Genomic DNA, 16,975 nt, shown 5'->3' with positions numbered 1-16,975 from the left:
ATGGATACTAGCCAGCTAGATTTCAATAGAAAGGCTAAAAAAATTAATATGATTATTATATTGATTATGACATAGCATTTAAGGTGTGTAGGTTAGCACAGTAAAAAGGTCCTGAGTAGTGATTAGTAGGGATTAGTGTTTGGCCACTTAAAATATCTTTATAGGACTATTGTTATACTTGTTGCCATTTCTGCTGCTTTCTTGGTCAGGTCTCTTCAAAAAGACATTTTTAATGTCAACAAGACTTTTTAACTAGACAAATAAGCAATATATACAAGTCACTTTGCCAAAAAACTGATTACAGCTTCTACCTTGTGACAGGGATGTTGTTTGTGATTTGATATCATCCATGAGGGATAGATTTGACATATGTTTCACATATTAAAGGACAACAAATTATTTTCAGCAGTTTAAATACTGGAAATCACTTTTTTGGCACAAACAATCTGAAAACCATCAGAGCACCAGTAATACTCCACTTCAGAGCAGTATTTCGAAACATCTGTGCTTTGGGAGCTCGACACAGTGAGGAAACGTCAGCATCAAAAACCCCATCTCTGGTCTTGGGTTCGAATCCACCATCTAGCTTTCCATCATGATCTGATTTTTATGTGTGGAGTTTGCATGTTCTCGCCGTGGGTCTCTCCAGCGTGGGTTTTCTCTGGAGCTTCCTCCCGAGGTAATTGGAGTTAGGTTAGATTAATGACTCTAAATTGCCGGCAGCTGTGCTACAGTTTGTACTTTGCCTCTCGTCACATAGCAGCTGGGATAAGCTCTGAGACTCTAAGATAGATGTACACACGGTGTATACATCCATCCACAAAGGAAATATCCTAAAAAACATTCACTAATGTCTTTGAATGATCAAATCAGACATTAGACTGAAAACAGAGAGCCCAAAGATTATTCATGAGTTTAAATCTAATCTCTTTGAGTTGTTGTTAAATCTTCCATGAGGACACAGACATATCGGATTACTGAAGATTTTCTCAGCAACTTTAATGTTGAGCAAAGCAATTCTCAGTAGGCAATTTCCATAAAAATGGCACACCTTTTTTTCTTGTCCTCTGCTTTCCTTTGCTTACCTAACTCCTACTTGTTTCATTCTCTTAAATAGCATACCCAGATTATTATGTTAGTGGAGAAAGAAGCGCTTTCGTTTGTTTGTTTTGCCCAGAATGCCACTTGGATAGTTTAGGCTCAGGAATCAAGTTAAACTGCTGCTGTTAAAGCTATAAAATATTTCAGTATATTCAGATTCTTTGTAATGACCCTGTGATTTTTACTCAGAATTGCTCGCCTAATTAACTATTGCCCCTTATGAGGCCTATGGCAATACATGAACCGTGTGAAAATGCTGAAATGTAATAGCACAATAACTTTCTGTGATATTATCTGTGTGGACTGTGAACTTTGACCCCAGTTAGTGTTAGGTGCATGTGTTTTCTCAGAAAGCCAGGTGAGTTGGAGTCCCACTTCTAGTGAGCCGTTGGATCGACTGGGTCTGAATTCAGAATGAAAATATTTTTGTCATGCGTGCTGCTGTGTGCCACCATCTGCTTAGCTGACAGAGGTAAAACATGTTCCGCCTTCTGTTTGAAGTCATATATAATTCTCTATTTCTTACTACAAACAAGTGTGGCTTATATCGTCTTGCTGTCTACACATATGTGCGTCTGTGTGTCTGATTTTCTTTTATCTCCTATACTGTTTACAGCTCAGACGTTAGGTCATTGTTTATTTACTTGATTTATTTTAACCTGGCGTCCTTAAACACTAAAATGCTTGTTCTTGTGAAACACCAATCTGTCTAACTTTGGCACTTTGTGGTACCATAAAATGTGTTTTCTTTGTTACTCAACTTCCTGTTTCCATATTTTGTTCATTAATGATTGAAGAGGTCACATATGGGACCCCTGTTGCACTGCGGTATGAACCTGTAGGAATTTAATAAATAAAGAACAATTATTCCTACAAACTGCTTTCACCAGGTTACATATAATTACCAGGTCTATCTAAATGAATAGATTGTAAACTTCAAATTCATAATAAAAAAAAAGATTATGTCATTAAAAACATATTAATACAAATTAATTTAAATCGGTTTTCACTTTATTTACAGTTATGCATTGATATCACACATGTCATTATAATTCTCTGTACACACTGAGGACTCATCTAGAAGGACCCATACTTTAAACTATGATGTTAAACAATCAGTTTAAGCTTAGGGTAGACCTAAGTTTAGTGTAAGCATTTAGGGTAAGGTTTACAGGAAATCTGTGCGAAGTGTAATATCATCTAGTGATTAGAAAAACCCCCCAATAACAATGCAAGTCTGTGTGTGTGTGCAGGTGTTCAAAATGGCATGAGAGCAACAGAAGGATCCAAGCCAGTGTCCCTTCAGCCCTGGCTACTCGGCCTGACAGCTGTTGTTGGTTTCCTTCTCCTTGTCTTCATTATTCTGGTTATTCAAAGACTACTTAAGAAAAGGTTTGTTTTTAGGAAAAAAGAGGAAAACAGTTTCTCTCTCTCTCTCGCTCTCTCTCTCTCTCTCACAAGAAATATGGAGTTCAGGGGTCTGTAACTCCAGTCCTGTAGAGCTACTGTCCTGCAGCTTTTAGATGCAATCCTGTTCCAACACAAGATGAATCAAATGAATGGCTTGTTACCAGGCCTTTGCCAAACTTGACAGCATTCTGAAGAGGTAATTCAGCCATTGTATTCAGTTGTGTTGCAGTAGGGTTGCATCTAAAAGCTGTAGGACAGTAGTTCTCGATGACTGGAGTTGGAGACCCCTGCTTCAATATGAAATCTCATGTAGCAAAAGTGAATGCAAGCATAGCTTACTTTATAAATAATAATAATAATAATAATAATGGATTGCATTTATATAGCGCTTTTCGAGACCCTCAAAGCATTTTACAATTCCACTATTCATTCACTCTCACATTCACACACTGGTGGAGGCAACGGTGATGAGCGATGTCACAGCATATAAAGCGAACCTCACATTTAGTCAGTATTTTTAGGGTAGGATTAGGGTTAAAGTTCATTTATTTCTAGGCAGAAGCACAGTGTGCTGCACGAGCACAAACTACCACATAGATAGATAATGTATAAAATAATGTAAAAACTGAATTACTACAATACAAAACAGCAATAAAAAGTAAACAAGAGTAAAAACAATAAAACCTCTCTAGCAGAAAGAAGCTAGCCCTGTTGCCTAGAGCAAGGAGGCCAACGCCCACACACACACACACACACACACACACACACACACACACACACACACACACACACACACACACAGAGATCAAAGAGTGAAAAGGTAGAACCATTGCAGACAAGGTGCAGGTGCATTTCTCTAGCGTCCAAAACAGCAGCACTGTTCCTGTAATCACCATTAAAACCTTTACTGGGAAAAAGCTGGCAGGCACCTGATCAGCAAACTTTGACTTGAAGAAGCAGCCGTACTCCATCCACGGCTGTTTGATTTACACAGCAACAAATCAATAGAAAATCTACTGAAATGAAAATAAAATATGCTGATGAACTGTAAACCTATATGATGTTTATTCCAGGAGCTCACGCCCCCTGGGGTGTGCTAGACAATCTTTATTTCAAAGCTTTTGTAATATTATTTTTTAAATGAATTAAGATGCTTAATGACATGCACCTAACACTAATAGCCTTCCTGTACCTTCCTCCCAATTTTCTTTAATTAAGTCAAACAACCTTCATGGCTTCCTGCCAAACAGCAGCACAAAGGGAGAAAATCCTGCAGAGTCCTGGGGCACCTCATGCACAACCACAATAGTGGGTCTAGCCAGTGATGCCAATTGTGTCCTTGCAAATGAACTTATGAGTCATAGACTTTAAAGTCTTATTCATATGCCCCACCGACCCGTCAGTGTGCAAGTGATAGACGCTGGTCCGGATAGACTTTTAGCCCAATAATTCATAGTGTTCTTTTAAAGTGCGAGACAAGGGGCCGTGGTCCGTCTGTATCTCTTTTAGGATGCTGACTCAGGAGGTGAACTAAAACAGCATCTGTGCTACACTCCTTGCAAAAATGCTACGCATCGCCGCTGCTTTGAGATATCTCATTGCATAATCCACAAGAACTAAAACAAAGTGATATCCCTCTGAGCGCAGCACAGACATCACATGTCATTGCCCCATCAGTTTATTAAACCTAGTCCAATCTGGCGCATTCTTTAATCAGAATTAAGGGACGCAGAGAGAAACTGAACAGGGCAGCTCCTCTCCCTCAGGTGGTGATGGAGAGAGCCACGAAGTCTCCTCTTTGGGGCAAGGAGCCATGGTCTTGCCACCATTGGCTGATTGGTTGAGAGCTCCCTGGTGGATCCTCTGAGCGCGCTTGCGTCTCGTGGCCTGGGTCTGTAGCATCTCATCTTGTTGCTGATGCACTGCCTCAATCTCCTCATGCTGAGTGGGCAGCTCCTCAACCATCTTCACCAGTACCTGGACTGCGTGTATGGGCTACGCTTATTTACAAAGGTCTTTTCAGGCCTCAGTAGCCGCCTTCGTTTGGTCTCTGTCTCTCAATGCCAGCCCAGTGTTGTCCTCCCTCTGCCAGGCTCCAGCGTGCTACTGAAATAGGTAAGGCATGATGAGACCATCGTTGACAGCTGGGTCAGTCAGCCTCCCCTGGCAGTGCCCCTGAAACCACTGTACCACCTCTCCCCTGCAGCTAAGCCACAGACCACATCCTGCCTCCACAGTAACAATAGAAACTGTACTTCTACATTACAATTACCAGTTAACTTGGTGGTGAAATTAATAACCTTGTTTTTCTTTAAAAATATCTAGCATTCCCATCCATTAGTCATAAATTAGGATGCACTTTCTTACATTATGAAATCACTCACAGTATTCAAAGGTAGCTACAGGTAAAAGCGATTAAACAAATAACCTGTCTGATCATCACTGTCTTTTTTCTGCAGGGAGGATGGTTATGACAAGCCAGCAGGGGCGGATGAAGCTGAAACTCATCAAACCAGTCTGTAGCTGTTCATGACCAACTGAAGAGCACGATTCTGCTAAATCACACTCACTCACTTGTTTTTATCATGGCCATATTTAGTGAATATTGCTATAAATATAAGAGTTTTTAAGTTGATGGTTGAGCAAATATCAGAATATATCACCAAAGACAAAAAGTGTTTCTGCACCGTTTCTCACAAAACGTGTCTGTGAGCTAAATAAAGAGTTGCTGTATTTTCCAGCGAGAGGAAAAACACATTCCTGTGCAACACTGACAGATGGAGAAAGATAGGATGATGTCCTAATTCATTTTAAAGTTATTTTATATCAAATATTTGATCAATATAGAATCCGTTGCTGAATTATAAATTATGTTAAACGTCTTACAAAACAAATTAAGTTTTGATTTGTGTTGTATTTGCAACATCAGGCATTTATTTGCTTTTTGTTCTTTAAAAATAAATGTTGCAATTTACTTTTTTTTTCTTTTTACAAATCAAATATGGTACATTTAGTTTTAAAGGGTTATATTTACAATGATGCATTAGGTCTGGTTGGTTACTGGTTTACTGGTTAACCAGAGCTACTGGAGCTCACACCTGACCTACCAAATCCCACTGCCTCATATGTTAATCAAGAATAAATGAAAGAAGAAGAAATGGTGTGATTATGTTTTTTATGTCTTTTTTTTTTTTTACAATATCATCTTTTTATTTTCTTATGCATCCCTACTGAAAGCTGTGATTTTAAATAATTTGTATCCTACATAAATGTATTTGAGCAAATTTATGCAAAAGCAAAAATAACTATCTAAGCAACCCAATCTTACAAAAGACAAAACTTCTATAAATATTTGCCCACTTAGTGACTTCTTATTCTTTTTTCATATTTGCCACATTTCCATGACCTGTTGATCAAGAATCAAAAAAATGGTTTCAGGTTGCTTTGCTGCTTCAGTACCCGGATGACTTGCTGTAAATAATGGAACCATGAATTCTGCTCTTTACCAGGAAATCCTGAAGGAGAATATCTGGGCTTCAGTTCATGCCCCGAAGCTTAAGACAATGATCCAAAATACACCAGCAAGTCAACCTCCAAAAGACTCCAACGTGACTAAATAAAAACATTTTGGCAAAGAATAGTGGTTCCACATTTTTCCAAAATGATGTGAAAGACTCATCGCCAGTTAGCACAAATGCTTAATTGCAGTTTGTGCTGCCAAAGGTGGCACAAGACATTATTAGATTTAGGGGCAGGTACTTTTTCACAGCACTGCATGTGTGTTAATGTCAATGCCAGCAATATACCCGACATCCCTAAATACAGCAATTTAAAACAATAAATAAATAGAAAAAACCCTCAACAACAAATAAAATAAGTCTCTTTCCAGCATTTATGCCACTGATATATAAACAAGCCTCATCCACAGAAAAAACCACTTTTGCACAGAAATGCAATTGCAGATGGACACAGAAGTATATGTAGGAAGGTAAACTCAAAAAGTTACTGTAGAGAAGCTGAATCTGTTAAAGTTTGTTAACCAGTAACTTCAGCTACAAACCACAACAGTGAGCTTCCTGTTCCTACTGCAAACTCAGTTACTCATGCAGCACGGTCATCTATGCACATTATATATCTCTAATCCATAAATAACTATTTTTATTCACCAGATCAATCGATCCATTGACAGGACTGTGAAACTTCTCCTTTTTCTTTGAACCGCTCCTCCTCATCACAGTCACCATAGCGGGGAAAAAATGGTAAGAGGGCACAATGGTGGCAGGAGTGGACCAGTGGGAGCTAAAAATGGTACAGATATAAACACATTTAACACCTTTTGAGCCATGCCATTCAAAAGATAACCAAACAACATATTATTCCAAATTCAGTGTTGTGGATGCTGGCAGATCCCCCCGAAGAGGAAGAGGTGTTTGAAAACCTTCAGGTATTGCCAAAATTGGGCATATACATTTGTTGCTTGAGTTGAGTTGATCTGGAGCAGTGGTGTCCAAACCCAGGCCTCGAGGGCCGGTGTCCTGCAGGATCCATCACAGCTGATTTAAATGGCTAAATTACCTCCTTAACATGTCTTGGAGTTCTCCAGAGGTCTGGTAATGAACTAATCATTTGATTCAGGTGTGTGACCCAGGGTGAGATCTAAAACCTGCAGGACACCGGCACTCGAGTCCTGGAGTTGGCCAAGCCTGATCTAGAGTAATGTTGTTTAAAGCAGCACTGGAAACATCCAGCAGGTGGTGCCAAAGCATTTAACCATTTTATAAGCTGTTAAAGGGCTTCAGAGATCAAGAGACCCATTGCCCTACATCTGTGTATCACGTACTGCTGCCCACTGTGCTTCATGAGCGCTGTTTTCCACTGTCCCAAAGTGACTGTTTAATTGCAAATTTGTTTCTACTTTAATAACTTCATAAGTTCCCCGTGATAACATCTGGTATGTGTATAAATCCACCCATCATCTTCTATTCATCCAGTTCAGGGTCGGGGGGGCAGGAGCCTATCCCAGCTGTCACAGGGCAAGAGGCGAGGTTGACCTTGGGAAGTTGCTAGCCTGTTGCATGCATGTCTTTGAGAGGAAGCTAGATGGACATGACCTGGTAGACATGGGGAAAACAGACAAACTCCACAGAGAAAAGCCCCAGAACCTTCCTGCTGAGTGCTAACCACCACACCAACATGCCACCCCACTGTATAAATAAATCAAAAGCTGTCTGAACTTCACTAACTGGAGTGCATGTGTATAGCCACTTCAGTTTCTGCTCAGTGAACCAAATATAAATAAGATATGTTTGATATATAGATCTATTACATAAAATATATATCAGTATGTTTGTTGTTTCTCTAGGCAGACGGCTGCCCCTCCCTGAACCTGGTTATGCTGAAGGTTCTTATAAAGTGTTTGCTCACAGGCGATCATCAGATTGTTGTTGGGGTGCTATCTGTTTTAATTCAGTGTTCTTATATAAATGTATAAAGCACATTGAGATGAATGGTGCTGTGAATTGGAGCTATATAAATAAAACCAAATTGAATTGTATATCCCAGCTATGCTGATTATATATAAGTATTGTGTTTAATGTGAATCATAAGATTACATTTTGTTGGACAACGATCACGAATGCAAGAAAGTAGAGCAGATTTTGAAGTCAAGAAAAGAGAGGCTTGTTCTGCTCTGTCATTCAGTAAGTGTGAGGTCTGTTCCGGGGTTTGGGTACTGGACTGTGTGTGTGTGTGTATGTGTGTGTGTGTGCTTATTCTGACCTGTAATTTACTCCCTTTATGTCCTGTTGTTTTTGTGGACCAACAGTGCTGTGTTTATGCCTGATTTGCTGCATGTTTACACCTCTGAGGGAGGTTAATTGTCTAATTAACTGAGGGGGTGGGAACCTTAGAGATGATTGATTGAACTAGTAATTACAAGATTGTGTTTTAAATTTATGTGCATGTGTGCGGTGGGAGGTGGGCTGTTTCATACTGCTAAACCCTCAGTAAGTTTTCATCCTCTCTAGTATTTGAAGTAGTATTTAGGTATTTAAAGGGAAAAACTACTAAAAAGACCAGGGAAGAACAATAGTACCCTAAATAATAATGCCAGTTTAAGACAAGCCTAAAACAGCAGTTTGACATTTGGTGGAGGAGTATTGACCTTCTCGTCAGTGGGCTGTGGTTGGCCTGATCTGGAGACCTCAAGCCCTCAGCTGTAAGGCTATAACTCTATGGGCTGACATAGACACTAAGTCAACCGCACTGTCACCACACCCTGAAAAACCACCCGTCCTCTAGACAAGGCAGCTCAGCAAAGGGCAGAGGTAGTACTGTAAATTGGTTAATTTACTTTAAAAGAAAATTGCAACATCTTTCGAATACCCTGTGAAGGAAGTATGATTTGAAATGACACAAAGATGTCCAATAACATGTCAGGCAGACTGTGCATACACTGAAATTAAACTTATCAGTAATATTTTCATGTGTTACATACTTTTTTCTACAATACATGTGTTTGCGTATCTATCTATCTATCTATCTATCTATCTATCTATCTATCTATCTATCTATCTATCTATCTATCTATCTATCTATCTATCTATCTATCTATCTATCTATCTATCTATCTATCTATCTCTCTCTCTATCTATTGAGACTGTGTGTGTGGTTGTAGGTGGGTGGGTGAGTGGCTGTGTACATAAAACTGGTCTCTAGAATGGTTAGGCCCCATGCTCCTGGGAAGCCAGAAGCATTCGGTTCAGGTACAATACTGAGCAGTTCAGTTTGGCTCATTTATTTTTAATTGACATAACATTAGTTCATCAACAGTCATCTCAAGATCTGCTATAAAGTAAGATAAAGAAAATGCCAATAACTAAATAAACTTTTATGAGGATGAAGTTCCTTTAACAGGAAGAAGACCTGTAACGGGCTTTACCAAAACTGGTTGGACTTGGTGGACAGATAAAAAAAAAAAAGACAAATATATAGACATTACAACTAGCAAGCATGGCAACACAAAGGCCCAGGGGAGAGCAGATCAAGACTATTAACACCTAAATGCACATAATTTCCTAAAGGGACAAAAATGCATGGGTGATGAAAAGAAGGGAGTGGAGTAGGAAAACTAATAGTATGGTTTGAATGAACGCTTCAGAACTGGCCCACGTACACTGGCCTTGGTGTGCTGGAATCAAAGCTTCAAAGTCTGAGGGTCTGCAGACTCACCTGGCTACTTAGGTATTGGCCAAAGCTATGTCCATCTGGCTCGATACACACGTTCTCTTTCTTATCAGGGTTGCAGCCCAATCCCAGCTATGATAGGGCGAGGGATGGGGTACACCCTGTCACGGGGCTAACACAGAGAGGCAGACAAGCATTCACACTTATGGTTACTTAGAATCACCAGTTAACCTAACCTCACCAATTACATGTCTTTGGACTGTGGGAGGAAACCAGAGCACCTGGATAGCCTACACAAACACGGGGAGAACACGCAAACTCCACAGCAAGGTGGTGGAATCAAACTCAGGACCTTTTAGCTATGAGGCACCAGATTCTTCCCGTGGTCCTGGCATATAATTTTAACACGTTTTGTCATGCTGACAGAGGAGACACAGAGCAGAATGGGCAGGTGTGAGTTTCCAGCACAACAAACATAACAGAAAACTCACATACTACAAAACAATAGAATCAGAGCAAATTTAGGAGTAATTATATAGTTGTGAATTACCCAAATATTTAGGGTATTAACAATCTCAGTATTAGCAGTATTAGTATCCATTTTTTCTTTGGCTTCTCAGAGTCACGTATCATCTTTTCTTCTCACCTTGAGTTTTATAATTTGATTGTGGAATAACTTGAAAGTGGCTCTTCCTAACATAAGAGAGATTTGAAATGATAGGACATTAGAGGATTTCATGTTTCCATGAACCACTGAAGACGTTAGATTTGAGGATCCTTGTACCAGCCCGTGCTGCTGTGGGGGTGTTGGATAAAAAGAGAGCGAGCGAGTGAGAGACAGAGAAAGGTCAGTGCATTTTTTCAAAATGAGCACTGAGTCACAGTGGACATGTCGACCAAAAGGGTTTTTGGCTCATTTTTCTTTTATTTGCACATTAGTGTTTTTTAAAAGCAATGTGTGTATGTTTTTGTACATGTATGTGATTAGACAGCTGGCAACAAGCATCTGATGTATGTGTGTACCCGCATGTGTGTCTAGTAGTTCTTAATCCGCCTCTTCAAAGTGACAGCCCACTCAGTGGAATAAAGAAAGGGGGTGGCTGGCTTGTCGGTTTGGTTGTTGGCTGCTGTTTTTCCTCCACTTTAAAATTGTCAGAAAGAATGGAGCTTGATTGAACTTTTTGAATGGGACTCTCTGTAGAGATACTGCTGATTTGGACAGGTGCTGAAAGGACCTGGGAAAGCAATACAGGAATATATTCAGTACTTACAAATAACTAATGCCTATTTATTTTGATTTTCCAAAATGAAGAGACTGTCAGGAGCCACATGAGGGAATGATCAGGGGAAGCATAACTGACAAGAGCACAATATCACGTTGAGTTTTGTTTGGAGTTCAAATTTTGAGGTTTTCCCCGAAGCTGTGGGGGACAGAACGTGACAGGTAAGCAGCTCGGCTTTTGTATGAAGAAAGAAATGCAAGAAGCTGACGACTGGAAATGGACCATGGAGGAGTGGGACTTTTGACATTCTCTGCCTGATAGTTTTTGGATTTAGTGGGAGTCCAGTGGGACAGAGAGGAGAAACGGTGCTGGATCAGGGTTCCTATATAGTTCAAGGCTGTTTTTTTTTTGTGCTTTTATAATGTAGGGTTTATTTAAAACTGCACTAAATATAACTAACTTTTTGTTTTTCTGAGGCTTGACTGATTTGTTGAGCAAGGAGAATATATCATACACAAGCAATACAAAGTGTCGACACATGTCAGAGGATTCTTGAATATGTCAAATGTACATTAATCTTTGTTGCACTGGAAACCAAACATCGAAGCCCTTCATTTTAGATACTGGACGGTTTGGGCATTAGTTTGCCACTTGCTTCTTGCTCTGTTCGTCTCAGGAACTTTGTATAAAGACCCAGAGCTGAACTACAACAACACAGGACTGCATCCGAAAAAGGCTGAGAAATACAGATAAAAGCACGGGAAGCGCAGCTCATCACTTATCATCGAGTCCTCTGTTTTCCTCAAAAGCCATGAACTGATGGTTTGATTGCTCCTTTCTGTTGTCATGGCAATGTCATCTGCACCAGGAGGATGCAGTGAAGCAGACAGCTCGGTGAAGTGGCAGTTGTGTTATGATGTCAGTGCCAAGACATGGTGGATGGTGAGTACAATAATAATGAGCAGTATGGTGCTAATCTGTTTTTATTTTATTTGTCAGATTTATGACTTTGGCATTTTAATTTTAATATGAAATAAAGTTGGAGTTTTTTTCCACGGAAAAAACAACAACGCTAACAGTTTGCAGAGGATTCATTCCTCCTTAAACAAACTTTGGATCTTAATTATGAATTATGAGGGATGAACGTGCAGCGGATTGCTGTTCGGCTCTGCCATTCAGCGAGTGTGAGGTCTGCGCTGGAGTTTGGGTGCTGAACTATGTGTGTGTGTGAGAAAGAGAGCGAAAGACAGAGGGCTTGTTGTTCTCTAATCCCTTTTCTGTTTCCACATTGTTTATGAGATGAGTCAGAATAAGAGCTCATGTTTTATGATGAATCATGTTATAATCATATGGCATTAAATTTGCATGTCATTCTGTCCTCATGTTTATATTCAGTCAAATGTGCTGAACACACCATATATTATAAAGAATGACTAAGATCATGTTTTGTCCATTATCTTGGTACTTTAATGTTACTTAATGTCACTTATTTTGATATATTTTTGTAGTTTGAAGCTTTTTTAAAACAATGTTTCGCTTCATGTGCCTTTTGGATTTGTTCAAATTAGATCGGGAATTATTAAAGACATGGCTAGCATTCAGTCTTTCTACACTTTAATACTGCAGAGATGTGGATATTGTATTGTTTTTACTGTGTGAGATGACAAAACAAAACAAAAGCATGATAATTGTAGTATTTACTCTGCTTCCAGTGTTTTCTTATACCTCCATCTTATTTGTATTTAAACAACTTACTGGGTGGCAAGTGGTGTGTAGGAGGTCAGCTGGCAGTAATAATCTTTGTAAGAAGGGAAGAAGAGGAGTGGTCGCGGAGCAAGGGCGATAGCATGAGAAGCCTCGAAAACAGACCCAGACAGACAGATGAAAACTATTAAAGAGTGTTCTTTCATGTCTGTCACATACTGCAACTTATATTGTACCAACAGTGTATAAAATAGTAAATGGAAGGAACACATTTAAAAAAAAAATTCTTTTTGTTTATCTTAAGCACATGCCCACAGATTTGCACATGCATTGAAGGTAACTGTGCTCTAAATGCAGAAATGCAACAAAAATATAAATCCCACGCAAATATGTATCAATCACTTAGAGAGTAAGGTTCAAAGCTGTTCTTGTTTACCTCTAAGCAGTGCTCTTGTCAGTTTATCGTAAGTTAAAGTTGTCCCCGTTTCTTCCTTGAAAGATGCCAGGATTATTTCTGATGGAAATGAAAATCTTCCTGTCAGCCAGTTGATTTCTGACTCTCTTATACATTGGGAAGCACCTTTTTCAGTTTCTTAATATCCTCGGTACATGTCACAGTCAGTTTGGGATTTATACTTTTCAAGAAATTGTTTGTAGGATTTGGGGTTTTGCGCAGGATAGTCAGACACAGTTATTTCAAAGTGGAATTACAGAACCCTGCTGAGTTCGACCCAAATGGGCCAACTTCAAATTTGGCTTATGCTGTATGAAGAGAGACCCAGATACAGTGTGTCCATCAAATATATCATAAATAAGAGAGTCAGTTGTTTTCTATTTCTATCATTCACATTACAGCAGTAGTTTTTCAGCTATGCCATGTTAATCTGGAGTTTGCTTATTAACGAAATTTAAAAAGTTTGCTTTTTTCAGGTAAAATGTGAATAGATGAAAATTTTATAGTTAACAGAATCTGTTGCAGTTGCTTTTGAAAAACTGAGAAATCTCAAGGTTGAGAAATTTCAAATTTCTTTTTGCCTATGACGGTCTGCTCCTGGGCTGAATTTGCTGAGCCGATCAGTTCTTGAAAGAACAGACGTTTGTTTGAAATGTACACAACTTGTAGATAATTTTAAGTTTTATTTTTAAATAATTTTTCAGTCCATTGCAGATTCATAAGCAACCAAAACCTTTTTCCTAAAGTCTGAAAGAGATTTTTTACACCTTGTCATGACATTAAATGCGTCAATGCAGGCTCAAAGTCAGGGGTTTAAGTATAATAGGTTTCACTTTACATTGTCTAAGAAAATTCACCTAGTATCCTTGATCCTAATTGAATAGAACTGCTGATTCTATAAAATTCTACATAAAAACTACAAACCAAATTGAAAAAAAGTTAAGTGCTCTATAAAAATAAGAGAATGTAATGATTCCCAAATCTCAAAATTTAATATTTTATTCACAATAAATCATACAAAATAACAATAAAATATTTGAAATGAGGAACTCTAAAAGAAAACTAATTTTGAATTTGATGCACAGTGGCGTCTTAAAAAAATTAAGAAGAGTGACAAAAGGCAGAGTTTCTTAGAAGTAAAGACGGGCAGAGGTGCATCAGTCAGTAAAAAGACTGGATCTGTGGTCCACAACGTAAAATTGAGAATTCTTTGAATTCCATAGTATAACTTATAGTACATAACACCATTGAAAGAGTGAAAGAATCTGAGGAAATCTCTGTGCCCATGGGACACTGATGAAAATAATTGTTGGACAAACGTGCTCACCAGGCCCTCAGGCAGCACTGCTATAAGACCAGGTATGATTATGTAATGGAAAGCAGTGTATGGTCTCAGAAATACTTCCAGAAATCAGTGTGTGAACAGAGCTCACTGTGCAGGTCAGAGCTGTGTCATGCAAAGAAGCTGAACACGATTCACCACTGAGTGCTGCATCATTCAGTGCTGAAAGGAATACACAACATGTGCTTCACTGCAGAAAATATCTTTTCCAGGGAAGGCCTTGCATATTTAGAGACTCTGTCTTCACCGACACCACCAAAAAACAAACCAAACATCAGAGAAAAATGATTTAAACATCAAAAATCACAAAGAAAAAACAGCATAGTATCCACAACTTCATCAAAGAGTAAAAATGTGAAATGTGGATTATTAAACACTACGTCACTCAAGTACTTGACTCTGAAACATACAAGTTAAAGCAGGTAATCTGTAAGGTGGAGAGGAAATGAAATCTCACTAATTAAGAAGATCTTTATTTAGCCTGGAAAAATAGTTTATTGCTCTATTATTATTATTTTTAAAGGAAATTAAGAGCTCTGCAGCCAGGCTGACAAAGAGTTAGAGCTCTGTTTAGCCAAGCATCCCTTTAACCTTAAATTGTCATGATTTCATAAATTTCTTCAAAAATGCAAAATAAACATTAGAGAAAAAATTACTTATAATCATCTCAAGGACGTATTATTACCTACAGCTACTTTCAGTACTATTGATAAAATTTTTAGACTGTTTCTCTCTGATTGATTTTTCAGTGTTAACTTCAGTAATTACTTCCTCCAAATCATTAATATGTCTTTTAGACCCCATTCCTACAAGACTGCTCAAAGAAGTCCTACCATTAATTAATACTATAATTTTAAATATGATCAGTCTATTCCTATTACTGGGCTACGTACCACATGCCTATAAGGTGGCAGTGATTAAACCATTACTTAAAAACTCAGCTGTAGTAGTTGTATGCAGTAGTATCACTTAAAAGTGAGTTTTTCCCTCCCACTGGCACTAAAGTGCTTGCTCGGGACTGCTGAGCAACTAGAATCCTAAACCAGATAAGAACGGGAAAACAAGTGCAGCAGCAGGTCTGTTAAGCACCCAGGTGTTTATGGACTGGTGTTAAAATAAGATGTAAATAAGACTTTCACTAAATGTTACACTTTCTCTGTTTAAACTTTGGTATGTTTTTTTCTCATTGTGAATAAAGTATTGGTGTATAAGATTTGCAAATAGTTGCACTCTGTAAAATTGGATGTATTCGGCAGTTAGACTCCAATGACCCATCGTGGCAGAATGAAATCCCAGCGGTGATAGGATTTAGGACAGGACCCGCCAGATTCTAGACGCTGGTGGTGGTGAAGATGACAACTGAGGCTTGGATGGAGCTATGACTGAGGTGACTGTGAGGTGGAGATGGGGAGGAGGTGGGTTGCATGAATGAGTCTGAAAGGGAAAATGACAGAGAGCAAAGATTTACACCATGCAAAGCAAAGGCTGATTGGCTCAAAGAAGGCAGTTGATTGGACTAGAGTAACAATGACAGTACTATGATTGACACATGGCAAAGTGGTTGAGCAGAAAGTGGCTGAAGACCTGAAAAGCAACCTAACAGAGGAAAGCAGGCAGATGAGGGATTACAGATCCTTCTTATTGAACTGACACTGAAGCTTTGCAATATTGAGATGTATACATGGGACGTATCTTTGTTGACTTAAAATGCTGTTTTGGGGTTTTTTTGTTACTGTTTTGTTAAATAAAAATTCTAAGTATTGAAAGTTTGAATTGAAATCAGTTCATTTGGAGACTCATAAAAGTCTAACAAATGTCTTGTACTTGTGTAGTTAAACTCTCTCACAGTGATCAAATTGAATGGAAGCCATTGGTGCTTAGCACTTAGAACATCCCTTCTTAATCCTCTGAGCTGCTCCCATTTCTGCAGGAAGTCTTTTTGCTTGCCAGAACTAATTTCTTTTCATTCTTTAAAAGAGCATTAGGAACGCACATATCACTCAAATGGCATCTTAAAGCTTGGGTAGAGATAGATTGTAGTAGATGAACAATTCTGATTTTCCATCTATGTTAAAGCAAAATTACAATGTAAATTATACACATTAAAAAATGGATCTCTGGTTATATATATCTTTTACATTACTTCATCAGATTGGTATTGATAAAACATAGGGAATTAATGTGTGTAAGGTTTAGTTAGAATTTTGCTATCCTTTAAAACTATATCATTCATTTAAAACCCCCAACCTCATATTGCTGGTTTATTTGCTCATCTTAGGTGCTGCATCTCTGTGAACTAGCATGAGTGCATGTGTGTTTGTGTATAATGCTCACTGATGTACAGATTAACAGAACAGTTAACTGATGATTCTAAATTGGCCATAGGTGTGAATGTGATGTGTTAGCCCTGCGATAAACTAGTGACCTGTCCTGGGTGTACTTCACCTCTCGTAAGCCAAACCCTACTGGCCTAAAAGTCTTTGTTCTCCTTGTGTACCAAGGGAAAAATGCATTCAGAGGAAAAAGATTAGGAGTTGTCTTGCAATTGGTTAAATC

General features: G+C 38.7%; 2 long non-coding RNA genes across 4 annotated transcripts; one reads left to right on the top strand and one right to left on the bottom strand.

The window, feature by feature from the left end:
• The first annotated feature begins 1,457 nt into the window (after positions 1-1,457).
• LOC106098487 (uncharacterized) lies at positions 1,458-7,752 on the top strand. Its single transcript, XR_001224729.3, has 5 exons — positions 1,458-1,573; positions 2,355-2,493; positions 4,971-6,819; positions 6,900-6,955; positions 7,503-7,752. It is a non-coding gene; the product is annotated as an uncharacterized LOC106098487 (long non-coding RNA).
• On the bottom strand, positions 4,124-7,398 carry LOC102077572 (uncharacterized). 3 transcript variants are annotated; one of them, XR_269964.4, is made up of 3 exons: positions 6,980-7,205; positions 6,678-6,810; positions 4,124-4,617 (listed from the first exon to the last, which is right to left on the bottom strand). It is a non-coding gene; the product is annotated as an uncharacterized LOC102077572 (long non-coding RNA). The 3 variants fall into 3 exon arrangements; XR_002056948.2 differs by lacking the exon at positions 4,124-4,617 and adding an exon at positions 5,300-6,123 and having other exon boundaries at positions 6,980-7,397; XR_002056947.2 differs by lacking the exon at positions 4,124-4,617 and having other exon boundaries at positions 5,300-6,810; positions 6,980-7,398.
• Positions 7,753-16,975: the final 9,223 nt, after the last annotated feature.

This window comes from Oreochromis niloticus, linkage group LG17, assembly GCF_001858045.2.
Source record: "Oreochromis niloticus isolate F11D_XX linkage group LG17, O_niloticus_UMD_NMBU, whole genome shotgun sequence".
NCBI lineage: Eukaryota > Metazoa > Chordata > Actinopteri > Cichliformes > Cichlidae > Oreochromis > Oreochromis niloticus.
Note: the sequence above shows the minus strand (reverse complement) of the source record. Positions and strands in the feature narration are given on the sequence as shown.